This window comes from Manacus vitellinus, unplaced genomic scaffold, assembly GCF_001715985.3.
Source record: "Manacus vitellinus isolate BGI_N305 unplaced genomic scaffold, ASM171598v3 scaffold_30_pilon, whole genome shotgun sequence".
Lineage (NCBI taxonomy): Eukaryota > Metazoa > Chordata > Aves > Passeriformes > Pipridae > Manacus > Manacus vitellinus.
Genome location: NW_021940291.1, coordinates 7967763 through 7981458, shown reverse-complemented (window position 1 = coordinate 7981458; position 13696 = coordinate 7967763).

Here is a 13696-nt window from a genome sequence, read left to right as displayed (position 1 = left end):
GGAGCGGGTCGCCGTCGTCTCCGTGTCTTCTTTCCCCTAGGCCCGCCGCTGCCGGGAACGAGCGAGCGAGCGAGCGGCGTCGGGGGATCTTCCAAAGTGCCGAGGGACAAGAGCGAATCCTGGAGCTTCAAAGGGAGAGCCAGAACTAGTGAGGAATTTCCAGTTTTAGTAAATCATCCACCTGTAATTAGGAAATTCATGTTTGCAAAGCACTTCGCAGATGAAATATGCAAAGGACGGGAATGTCTAAGTGTTATTAAAATACTAGCTGAGCCAGATTTTAATGGGAGCTTGCTGTGTACTTTGATGGGAACAGGATCGGTCTCCGAGTGCGGATTAAAATGAGGAGATGTAAAAAATGGTAATAAAACACAGGGTTGTGGCACTGATTTTCATGGTGCGATTGCATTGCAGGGTTCACGGACCTGGGCTTTTCTACATGGCTAGAAGAGTATTATAGTGGGTAAAGGGGGAAATCTCTCTCAGACCTGGAGGCTGATGAGTTTTAGAGCCACTAAAACTGGTGTGCCGTGCGGAGAGGGTTTTTGTGTGAATAAGTTTTGTGTTCCAGTCAGTGGAACAGAACAGCATAGTGGCACTGTAGCCTAACTACTGTAATTCTGCTGTTGGAAACAGTGACGCTGGGGCACACAAAATAGCGAGTTAACAATTATGCAGCCTAACGTCCTGTTCTTCCCTAAAGTAACAGGCTCGGTGTGGGCAGCTGCTGCGCCGGCTTCTCCCGTATTTACGTGGAAAGACTAGTCCTGGGGAAGGAAGCCTGCCTTCTGCCCGGGCTGCGTAAGGCAGCTAATTACGGTGGTGGTTTCTGACGTGCAGCCTCCTGTCCCGTGAGGAAGTGGGCAGAGGGACCACCGAACGCCAGCATTCCTGGAGCTGCAGATCACACGGATCGTGCGCCTGCCGCTAACGTCCCTTTCCTGTGTTATTGCAGGTTACATGATTCCAAACCGAGGTGGCCGCTGCGTGTTGCAACAAGGGCACACAAGACGGGGGTGTTGGTAACAGGCTGGGTTTTGCTCCCTGACCACAGCCGCCTTACGTTAATGTTGCGTATTCCTGTCCAACGGTAGTCTGGCACTGCCAATTCCAGAGGCAAGGCATTTTGCTCTCCTGATGTATCAGAAGTGCTGGATTGCTGTGCTTTGTGTAGAGAAAACGTTTGCTGATGGAAGGTTATTCCCGAGGTGTGCAGGCTTTTTGTTCGGTGTAGCATCATTCACTCCAGGGCAGAGGAAGGTGAGCCCAGCAGTGGCAGTCCTGTGGGAGAACAAAATGACCTTAACCAAGGGGGTCTTCAGGACTCTGGGGCAAACCTGACAGCTCACACTGCTCCAGAATGATAGGGTGTTGAACAGGAACGGGATGTGAAATGTAACCATACGATTTAGCTTTGCCTCTGGAAGGCTCAAGATTTAAAAAAAAAACCTTCAGAAGAGTAGGAAAAGAAAAGCCTTGTTGCTCTCATCAAGCTGGCAGAAACTTGGAAATTAAGACCATTCCTCATTGTCTTTTGCAGAGTCAGGTGCAGCATAAGGGTTTATGAAGCAGTGAGAAATTGTCCAACACCTTTAATGGGGATTCCTTGCCTTTCCCATTTAGTTTTGATCTTGTTTTACATGTGTTTCCTATGAGAATGTCTGTACCTACTTTCTTCTGGCAAAGAACAGTACAGGAAGAGCAGGGTGTGATGTGAAGAAACATCTTATGCTCCCCACAGGTCAAGCTGCTCCAACTTGTCTGACTGCCTATATCTATCCAGCATCCAAACCTGGCTTTGTGCAATGAAATTGGAAGATGATCGTTCCATCTTTCCTTGACCACATCTCTGTGTATGGAAAACTGACTCTGCCTACCCAGTGACACCCCCAAGGCAACACTGCCAGAGAGAGAATGAAGATGTTGGCAGTTTGGTCTGAGGCAGTAATTGTAAGAGCAAGATCAGAGAAGCAAACACTTGATTTTGGTAGGTAGGATATGCGTAGTAGATCCATGGTTAAAAAGATGGCATTAGAAATTCACATTGTTGTATCTCAAGTCTAACCCTCAGGAATTTTGTTTTAGTCTCTCTGCAGACTCAGGAACCTACCAGCAAAGCTTCAAAAGTTTGAAATGCTTATATGCTTGAACTCCACCTGAAGCAAAGTTTGGGCCCTGCTGTGCTGAATCCCAAAAGGCAAATGAATGCAGGCAACCCTTTGCCTTTCCTCCCAGGATCTTAAAGCATCTTTCAGAGGATGGTTTTATCTCATTTTAAAGATAAGAATGCTATGGTATAAAGGAATCCGGTGTCTTGCCTAAAGTTATGTAGTGAGGCAGTAGCAGTGTCACAAAACAGATCAGGTTCCTTCACTCTGGTACCATTAGTCACTGAACTCGACTGCCTAGTGCTCCGCCTTCATCCTCTCCTTCTCTCCTTCTTTTAATTATTCCATGAGAAAGGGAGATGAGGAAGAATACATTAGTCCAACAACTGCAGATGGTGATAAAACGAAAGTGCAAGCTCAGCAGACAACATGTACCTCTGGTGAAGCAATAGGAGGCAGTGCCATACGGGCTTCTTCAGGCATCTCCTCCCTGGTGAAGGCAAACCTCCTTCAGTTCACTGTCCTCAAGTGATGTGCAGAGAGGGTGTCATTAAAATATCAATTTGGAGGGAAGGACAGCTGTTCGTTCCTCTCTTCACCCCCTTCTCCACAGAGCAGTGATGTGTGAGGTCTTCTGTAATTTCTGAAACAAGCATATCACATAATTTAAAGCTTAAAATGTAGTAAATGGTCTGTTGGAATGCAGAGGCTGTTTCTATACTGCCATATCAATACACAGCTGACAGCACGCTCTTTTTCTGAGGCACAAACTTCCTGGACAGAACGCTATCCAAAAAAATACTGCATGGCCTATATTTCTTTGGTTTGTTTTATAAATTGCAAAAATTCAAAGTTGGTGATATTCCTAACAGCTGCCTAAGCCCCAAAAGGAGATTTATGAGCTTAATATTTTAGGCTGTATTGAAAAGTTCAAGCCCAGGTATAGACTAGTTTATTTTTATCCACTGCAGGAGAATTACAAGGCCAAGTGATGGGAAATCAGATATATTTTGGCATTTCACATGAAGTTCTATTTCTTCCTTCTTTTTCATTGAGGCGTGCAAATAAATTACAAGTCTTTTGTGATAAGAACAGCTTTCCTATTACAGGGTTGGATAGTGAAGTGTCTCTTTTTTTTGTTTGTTTGTTTGAGCTGAACTACCAGAATGAAATTGCAGCCCTGATATTTTTAATAAGTAAAATGATGCAAGTCTTCATCTTAAATCCTTTGAATCTAAACCAAATAAATACAAATGTGCTTTCTGCTTCTGTACTTCATATAGCAGGAATGTGGGGGAAGCCCTAGAACACTGTAGTTGAGACACAAAATTAATTTCTTTCAAAAACATTTAAATGGAAAAAGTATACAGATTCGGATTCAGGGTATTTTTCTTTTTTTCCACAGTGAAGTTGCTTTTACTTTTTAGATCACTCTCAGGACAATTTATTTATTTTTCCTGAGGTTATAGTTCAAAAGAATACAGCCTATGTGAGATGAGTAAAGGCAGGCTGCAACTGGTAATCTATTGAGCCATCACTGGAGAGGTTACTCTTTGTTGTGATGCTGAACAGCAAGGCTGCTTTCCCAGCTCCTCTTCCTACATTCCTGTTAATCTGATTTTGTGATGTTTAGAACTTGGTCCCTTATACTTGCTGCTTTCTAACACTTTGCCTCAACAAACTTGGATGAAGCCCTGGGACATAATTTGACTGTAGTGCTACAGACTGCTGCAATGGTTGCTCACCTTTACAGACAAATGAATGGGGAAGGGGCTACTTGAGCTTACAGGTCACTCTCTCACAGGTGCTTTTTCCTTTAGTACCTAGTTTTTCCTGATAGTATAGAGCTGAATAACCAAATCATGTTGGAATAACCAAATCATCCCTAGTTTAGCATGCATTGAATAAAGCACTTGAAAAACTACCTCTCTATTAGCAGCAGTCAAAACAGTTTGTGGTCTTAGACTTTCATTTGAATGGACGTATTTCAGTTTGTATCTGAGCAGCTTTAGACCTGAGAGAATGCTTCTTACTTTCAGATATTCTGTTAAAGCCACTGAAGGAACTGGCACTTTTGATAAAGATGACTTGTAAGGAGCATAAGGAACTCTTGAACTGCTTCTGTAAGCAATGAGGTCTCTGAACTCTTGATCCATTTCCTTCAGTCTCTTGCATCTGATGGGTACTATCTCACTTCTGAGTGCCATCTATGCAATTAGTATGGTTGAGATATCTGGAAATCTGGAGTAATTCCTTGCTTCACATCTTACATGATACTTATGTGCTAATGTGATCCATTTGGGAAGACTGTGGTGTGGTCTGTTTGCATAATAGCTGCCAATACTGGGTTATACTGCTTTGACTACTTCATCCAATCCAACTTCTTCTTTTTTAATGTGCACACACCCAGACTACAAACGGGTATGTCAGGAGGAAACTGTCTTCCAGTGAAATCAGTGGGGGCTGCCTGGGTAAATCCCTCTGCAGTGCTTTCAAACTGCAGTCTATAGGCTGCCATTAAAGAAAATTATGAAGACATATATTTATATTTAAGTACAGCCTTGGAAATCTTGATGTGCCAGATGTAAATGCACAGGAAGAAGAGACTAGCTCTACTTTGAAGGCCTAACCAATGCCGTGCAGCAGATTAGGGGCACAGCAAAGATCAGTGCTAAGAATCTTTGAGCTGTCTCTAACAACTTGGTTTTGTTTGTTTGTTATGTGCCTCTGACTCCTAGGATGGAAAAGAATCCCTCTCCTTTTAAACCTCATGTTTCAGATTTTCTTTTCTTACTGAATGCTTTTAGTATAAATGAAGAAGAACAGAAGTAGTTGACCAAAGCAGAATTCAGCTTTTGTCTTTATCATGTGCATAACAGATATACAAACTTTTGATTCTGTGCAAGTCAGTGGAGCTGCACTACTAAGCTTTGGGGGAAAATACAAGAAAGATCAGATTTGAATGATGGCTATAACCTTCCTTCTCCAAAAAACGTTAAATGTACTCTAATAGATTAGTTTTAGCTTGGATACTTAGTCCTCGTTGATCAAAAAAGGAATGAAGAACTAAGTATAGTGACATTCCTTTCCTCTAGAGAGGAGTGCTGCTTACTGGGGGCTCATATTGGGGTGTCACCGAGAGACTGCCAAGCCTCACCCAGTTCTCTATTGACTGCTGCTGCTCTGTGTCAATGACCAACTGGAGTGCATGAAACTCTGCCTGAGGATGAATGAGGAGTTGATTGAGAACTTATGGGCCAGGATTAAAAGGGAGGGCAGGGACAGGTGACACCTGACCAGGAAGACTTAGTGGATGAGGCCCTCTACGGACAAATAGGAGCAACCTCATGTTCACAAGCCCAGGTCCTCATGGGGGACTTCAACCACTCTGATATTTATTGGAGGGGCAACAGAGCAGGGCATGGGCAATCCAGGAGGTTCCTGGAATGCCTTGACAGTAACTTCCTTCTCTAAGTGCCAGAGGAGTCAATGAGGGATGGTGCTGTGCTGGACCTTGTTCTCACCAACAAGGAGGTGCTGGTGGGGAACTTGAAGCTCAAGATGAAGTTGCTAATCCGCCATCCATCGTATTTGAGAATTTGTGGTTAGTCAGGTGAAGTTCCCACTGCCTGAAAAACGGGAAATATAACCCCCATATTTTACCTCAAATCATGCCTGACAAATTTGGTGGCCTTCTGCAACAGGCTAATAGCAGTCATGGATGAGGGAAGAGTGACTGACATAATCTACCTGAGCTTGTGCAAAGCATTTGACACTGTCCCACACAACATCATTGTCTCTAAATTGGAGAGGCATGGGTTTGATGGGTGGATCACTTTGTGGATAATGTCTTGGCTGGATGATTGCACTTGAAGGGTTGTGGTGAATGGCTCAGTGTTCAACTGGAGACAATGTGAATGGCTCAATGTCCAAGTGAGGAGTGGGGTTCCTCAGGACAGCCCAGAAAAACAACCATAGCCTGGTCTGTATCTAAAGCAGCCTGGCCAACAGGTCAAGGGAGGTGATTCTGTCCCTCTACTCTGCTCTTGTGAGACCCACCTGGAGTCCTGTGCACAGTTCTGGGGCAGGACATGGACCTGTTAGAGCAAGTCCAGAGGAGGGTGGTGAAGGTGGGCAGAGGGCTGGAGCACCTCCTCTATGAAGACAGGCTGAGAGAGTTGGGGTTGTTCAGGCTGAAAAAGGTTCTGGGGAGACCTTATAGCACCTTCGAGTACCTAGAGGGGCTACAAGAGATCTGGGGAGGGACTTTTTACAAGGTCATGCAGTGACAGGACAAAGGGTAATGACTTTAAACTAAAAGAGATAGATTTAGACATTAGAGATTCTTCACTATGAGAGTGGTGAGGCTGTGGAACAGGTTGCCCAGAGAAGCTGTGGGTGCCCCATCACTGGAAGTGTTCAAGGCCAGGTTAGATGAGGCTTTGGGCAACCTGGTCTAGTGGAAGGTTAGAATTACATGCTCTTTAAGGTCCTTTCCAACCCAAAACATTCTACAATTCTATAATCTTCTGTGCAGATAGGATAATTTTAATTATTTAACACTTCTTTGCTTTCATATTTATCAGTTCTCTTATCCCTTGAGAACATGTTTGAGGGTCTTATGGTGATTGTTTCTTCAGTTTTGACAATTAAGCTCAAACCAGATGTACTAGGTCATTCATTATCATATTGAGATTTATCATGAAGGCTTTTAACTACTCCAAATATTCTTGCTGATTCCTCCCCTTCCCAACCCAACTTGTGAATATCCTTTAGAATATTTATTTGCTTATTTAGGAGTAAGTAAGCACTGTCACCGCAGTAACACAGAGGATACAGAGTTTCCCATGTAAGTACTCAGATGACCTCTTTTTCAGATCACTTTTACGTGTAGGAAAGGGCCTGTAGCTTTCTGGCCTTAATGGAGGTGATGGCTAGTGAAAAGTTCTCCTGTTATTTTTTCTGTACAGGCCAGGTAGAGAAACTTCTCTCTGTCTGCTGGGACCAATGACAAAACTCTTGACAGGCTTCGCTGGGAGCTGACCCCGGAGTGCTGATAGCTGGAAACATGAGTTGGGCACAAAGCAAACATCTGTTTTCATGCTGGCAATGTGAGTAATATGGTTCCCCAACATAACTGCTGTGAGGAAAGAGACCAACCTTGGCATTAGGTTTTGGCAAACACGTCTGACTCGCATGTGCTCACAGGCAGGCTGTGTGTGTGCGCTGCATTTCCGTAAGGCAACTCTTGCAGGTACAAAGAATTTAATTATATATTGTTTGAGCCAGAGAACAGTTCGTGATGTGTGTTCCTGTCTGTGGCTATGACGTGTGTACTCTCATTCTACCACTCTACAAACACGCTCACTTGGGAATTCATAAGAATCAAAAGTTTTGTGTGCAAACATAGGCACCGTCTGTATATTGCGTACAGATCTCTTGTGTGTTTAGATTAGTCACGTCCTTTTCTCCAGTGAAATACATCGCAGGGAGTGTTCTAAAAGTGTCAGAAACCACCCTAAAATCAGGATGCTAAACTAGAGATGTTAAAATCAGGGTGTATGATTGCAGTACGACGTTTTGGCAGATTAAAATGGTGACAAATGAATTCTCAGTGTTCGACTGAACAGAACTTTCATTATCCGGTACTATCATGAAATTGTTTGATTTTGAAGTCTGCCCTATAAATGTACTGAGCAGGTGACCTGTTTTGCCTATTTTGTTTGTTGGATCAATAGTTTATTTCAGGTTTTTATAGCACAGATTTGTATTGGGGTAAGGTTTAAATATGTAGCTATGAATTCATATGTAAGAGGTGTGATTTACTTTTCAACTATAATGAAATCCCTACTAAATTAAGACCGTGAGGTTATTATATTCTCCAACCCCATTCTGTCTGGTTGTGATCTTCTAACTCTTTGCAGAAAACATTCCCAAAGCTTTTTTTTTCTGAACTTTTGTTTTATTTCCTGGAGAAATTTGTATCTTTGTCCCATTTCTAAACATTTTTCTTTTGTATTCTTGGTAGATCATCATAATAGTGGCCTAACTTGAATCAAGCCTTTGTGAGGAGTTAAAGTGAGTAAATAAAATTTATAGATTAATAAATAAGGATGCTTTAAAAATGATTTCAACAAAAGATAATGAAAAGGACTTATAGAGAATGTGAACTGGATATAGACAGTGTATCTTCATGTAACCCCTGACCACATGCTGACAGTAACACTGGCAACGGGGTTAGGTCCAGAGACCAGAATTCTCTTTAGAAAATAAGAAGCTTTCAATGATGCTGTTCTTTCCCTTCAGCTAACAATTCCTGGATGGCAGAAAATCAAATGATGTGCAGCTTAAGCTGTTGGAAAAATGTGAGTGGTAATATAGAGTGTGAGAAAGGAACCTAAGTTAAAGTAATGTGGGAAAAGCCCTGGAGTTGGGTGTATGCAGCAGGGAAATAGGGTGTGTTATTCTTTGAAGCATTAGTTTCTTGGGAGCTCCGGGATGACGGTGAGATCCAAGGAAATGGTGGGTTTCCATCAGGATGGCCCAGCACAGGTCTGAACAATAACATTGTAGGAGACACCTGAATAGTTTAGCACTTGCTACATTGCTGTTTTAAAAAAAAATATTTTACTTTCTCATTTTCCTCAGCTTAATAAGAGAGAGTGAACCCTAGCAAAGGCATAAGTATGAGATTGCAATGAAAACAGAGAAGAGACAACAGCAAGTGCAGTGCAAGGAAAATAAGAAAAGGAAAATTCAGGGGATGTCAAGAAAATCAGTTTGATCTGACAGCTTCTAGAGCTTTGTTTTAAAGAAAGTGACAGCAACATTGATACAAACAAGAATTGACAGAGCACTGTAAAACGCGGTGAATGATCCTGGCAGAATTGGGAACTGTATAGCCAGAGCCTCTGTAGTGGCAACCAAGTTATTGCAACACCTAAATCCTCATAGAACCATGCAGGTATTACATGCAGCAAGTGAAAAGACTGATTATTAATGTACCTGCTGTGCTTTGTGCACAAGAGATTTTTCAGGTTAGCTTAAAAATTGACAGCTGAATTAAAAGTAGGATTGTGTCTGCCTCATTTACTTGTCACTGGGGAAAGAATGATACTCCATCCATCACCAGCTCCTTGTGCTGCAGTGGCCACTGCATTGTAATTCCCTTGTTATTGTAAAGAGCCTCCAGTCTTACCCTTTGCTTTATAAACAATTCCCAGGGAGTCCCATGGGGCTTCTGAGGTGGGTGTAGATCCTGCTGGCAGCTGATTGCTCTGGATGCCTTGCATGCATTTCTGCTGAGTGCTTATAAAGTCAGTTGTCAAAAGCTGACTCTTCAGTGGGAAAAAATAGCACCAGAAGGCCACATTTACAGTGTTTCCTGTTGACTGGCCATTAATGACTGAAGAGTCGTAATTTTTTAATGATTTAATATTTGCCATCTGCAAAGGCTGCTGTTGTAATGGCACATACATATTTTACATCTAGTGTGGACTTGAGACTGATGTGTCACTAATTAGTACATAAAATAATAAATAAAGTTAATTTGGGTGTGCTTTACATGCAGAAAACAAATGAGTCTGCTACTTCTACTAGGAATATTCACATAAATCAGATTTTTAGTAGCTTAATTAACTTCTTAAAGTTATGATGACTTGCATCAGCCTAAGCTTTGGTCCAGATACCTTTTTGAAGCTGTGTTACCTACAGTTTCTTGTTGTAATTCATGGCAACCTTTGAATCCTAGGTACTTTGTTTTAGCAAGGAAAAATAACTTGATTTCATTTATCATGAGAAAATGCACTTTTAACTCCAAAACTTGTTCAGCTAGTTGTTTTTAAGCAGAAGGCACTGTATAAACTGATACTAATTGAACTAAAAAATCTTAATTACAAAATTTAAATCCCCCACTGTTGTGACAAGTCCTCTATTCTTTTCAGTCTTTTATTCCTCTATTTAATTTCTATCCTGCTTGTACCAGCATCAGTCATTGGTTTTGGCAGTATTTCTAAACCTTTGAGCATGAAAAGTTAAATGTCTTTTCTCCATCCTGGAGTTTTAGCACTCTTGACAGCTTGAGGTCTCTTTTTCCTAAGGAACTTGTCAGAATTCAGTGTACTACTCAGAGACAGAGCCTCAGACTTGTCAAGTTGCTTACTGCTTAGAGCTCTGTGCTTTGGCTGTCCAGTCTCCCAACATGCTGCCTGGCCAGTGCTGTGCATGATCCAGCTCTACTGAAGCACTCCTACTGTGGACTATGAAAGGTGTTATATAAAAATAACAAAGCAAACCAACTAATTAAAGAAAAAAAAAAAAAGGAAAATGAATCCATCACTGTAGGGTTTGGGTTTTTTGAAAAGAAAAAATGGATAAAAAAATGGAAGCCTTGCATATTTGGCAGAAACCCTAACATTAATAGCATAGAAGCAGTGTCAGGAGTGAAAAATAGACCTTACTGAAAACCCCGTGAGAATTTCATTCTGAGTGAGTGAAGGCTTGATCTTGGGTTGCTGCCACAGGCTTCAAGGAAAGCTGGAGATGCTCACAGCTATATGGCACAATCCTTCAGTCTTCATAGCCCAGGAGAAGTTTAAGTCTCGTCTTTCCCTTATTAGAATACCAGCTTACTCATACTGCAGCCCAAGTCAGTGATGCTTTTGGCTGGAAGTTGAAAGGAAGCTGAAATCCTATATCAGTGTGTTTGACAGTGAGGGTCTTAAAATACAGCAGACTAAATCCTGAGAGGTGGAGCCTACCTGCAGCTGGTTGGTGTGATACAGATATCTGGATACCTACAAAGCTCCCACCGTCTTTAATTAGAGTGGATTTGTATGAAAACTTTTAATCAGAAGATTGAATCGAAACCTGAGTGCAGAGTTTGCTCATATATAGTTTTTCTGTTATAGATAGTTTTCTTTATGCATAGGGCTTATTGTGGTTTCCAAATGGCAGGTTGGAGGCCTTCAGGTAAATAGAGCTCTGGAAAGGTCACAGCCAGGGCCAGGTCCTGTCAGGCTGGTCACTGTACAGCAGGTGGTTAGAGATGTATGTCCTTTGGGAGTGGGACTAGCTAAAGGCATGTTAGGGAAGAGAGCACCTCTGTTTTACAGGGGGAGAATGAGGATGCAGAAATAGAGCAGGTATGTTCGAAAGTGTACTGTCTCTGCATTTCCAAGTCTCACTTTTGCCTTTGAAACCCAGCTTTTCAGTGGTAGACTCGCCCCACTTGGGGGGTGTTGAGGGGGCATCCGCAACCCAGGGCACAGAGAACAGCTTTGTGCCCTGACACCAGAGGTGCCATCTCCTTCCCCACTGCTGCCCTCACTGCACCACAGCCAGCTTGGACAAGCTGGTGCTGGCCAGCTAACAATGAGGAAGTGACTCCCACTGCTATTCCTTCGGGGCCTATTGCCCTTTAGTGGCCTCTTTCCACGGTGCTGCAGAATCTTCCATAGCTGGTGTCCAGCACAGAGCCAGGTGTGGCTGAATGTGTTTGAAACCTGACTCTGTTTGATGGGTGGAGGGTGGTGTGTGCAGGATGAAGGATGACTATGGCTGTGTAATGGAATTGATTTGAATTCTCTCTAACAGTATTTGGCTCCTGCCTCCCTTTTCCTTTTCAATCAGTACAGTAGAAAATTCGTTTGAAGGGAGATAATTTTACAAAGTGCTGAGTTCAGTGTTCCAGAGCCTCTGGCATTCAGCAGGAGACTTGCATGCTTTTAATCTATCTCCTGTGTTCCTATATTAAAGGAAATGTTTTCAAAGTGATTTGAGCAAGTTACTTGTGTGAAACCTGTTAACAAATAATAGGATATACTCATGTAACAGTTATTTCACTTTCAAAGTTTGCCCCTGGGAGCAGAAGGGATTTTTCATTGCTAGAAATATTTCTTTTTCTTCAAAAAAAATAAGAAAGAAAAGAAAGGCTCTTGTGTGCCATTTTTCATTGCTGTCTCTTCTGCTGGCTTTAATCATGGAAACCTCCCACCAAGGTCAAGGGGAGTTCTGTCTGATTTACAGTCTACAGGAACTGGAAAGTTGATGTGGATTTAGTCACCGTTTCCATAGGACCAAAGGAGACAGTGGAGGCAAAAAGCAAATCTCAGACCCAGGGACCATCTCAATAATTTCCTCTTCACCAATGTTTCACTTCTTGAGAGAGAAGATCCCCACTGATTTGAAGGGAGAATTCTTTAAGAGATCCTGCCCACATGATTGCAGCATTTTCCTGTCAAAAGTGGATCTTGTAATCCATGAGTGTGGATAGGCTGGTGAATGCTCTCATTTCCCAGGGGGTTGGAGAATGCTGAAGTGATTAAGTCCCACAGACAGTTTGACTGGTTGTAGCTATGGTGAAAAGTGTATCACAAGAACGCATGTGTGATGTTGCTTCTTACAATTTCAGATTGGAAAAAAAAAAGGGATTTCTGCAACATTTTATGTGAACTGAAAATAGACCAAATGGCAGCTATGACAAACTGTGAGACACCTGTGCAACAGGGTCTGTCCATGTGGCAAAGCCAAGGTTACCTCTTCCACAGAAAAGTTAGCCACCTCCTGTTACTGAAGAGCAGATGACATGAACTGACTTTCTCCCATGGGAAGCAGCTGTTCCCACCTTCCATAGCCTGCAGTGTCCAAGACAACACTAGGACCTGCATTTCCAGGTGGGAATGCTAGGCATGAGTAGACCCAGGATATTTGGGAGAGGAGATAGCAAAATGGGTTGGGAGTACTGTGGACGGTATGAATTTTGAGAGGAAAGGATTCCTGACTTGGAATATTAGGTGAGATGAGAAGCACAAGGATCTTGGTATGTAGCATGAGGTAAGAAGTAAGAAAATGTGGGAAGGTAGCACACAGGGAGTCATGAGTGGTGGAGAGTAGAGCATATATGATGGAACAGTCATGGAGCAGTAACCTTATTTATATCCTTGAAGAGAATGGCTCATCAGCAGACTGCTACAATAAAATATATCATTATTTGGTTTATCTGTCATTAGTTCCCATCAGGAGTAACTGAGCAGTCTCAAGAGTCAGTGTCTTGAGCTGACATTTGTTGTAAACCAAATAACTGCAGCCTGGTAGATGTTCTTTGGACAATCAGTGCCTGGGACACTGTTATGTAGTTGTAGCTTCAAGCTAAAACTTTTCTGATATTCAGTACTTAGCTGGATCTCGTTTGTTCTGCATGGTGTAAGTCTGCAGAGCTATGGCCAATCTTCAAGCCCTGTGATTGTGAGTCCTCTTTAATTTCCTTAAGCTGGTGGAAACCTCTCTAGAGATAAAGTAACACAGAGCAACAGTTATCAAGTGAGGCACAGAGCATGTTTACTATTCTGCCTTTTCCCTCCCTTCTCAGACACTCCCTCTGCTGCCCTTACCTCTATGCTCTTAGCAGTGTGCTCCCCTCTGGGCTTTGTCTACCAGTACAGCAAGAAGGCTGAGGTCAGATTTGGCTGTGAGAAGAGCAATGTGACAGGGCCTAGAAGAGCTGTGTGTGTGAAAGACATGGCCATTCAGGGAATGAACAGTTTGCTGTCTGCTCAACAGGATGTGATGCTGTTTCTGTGATTTTGGTA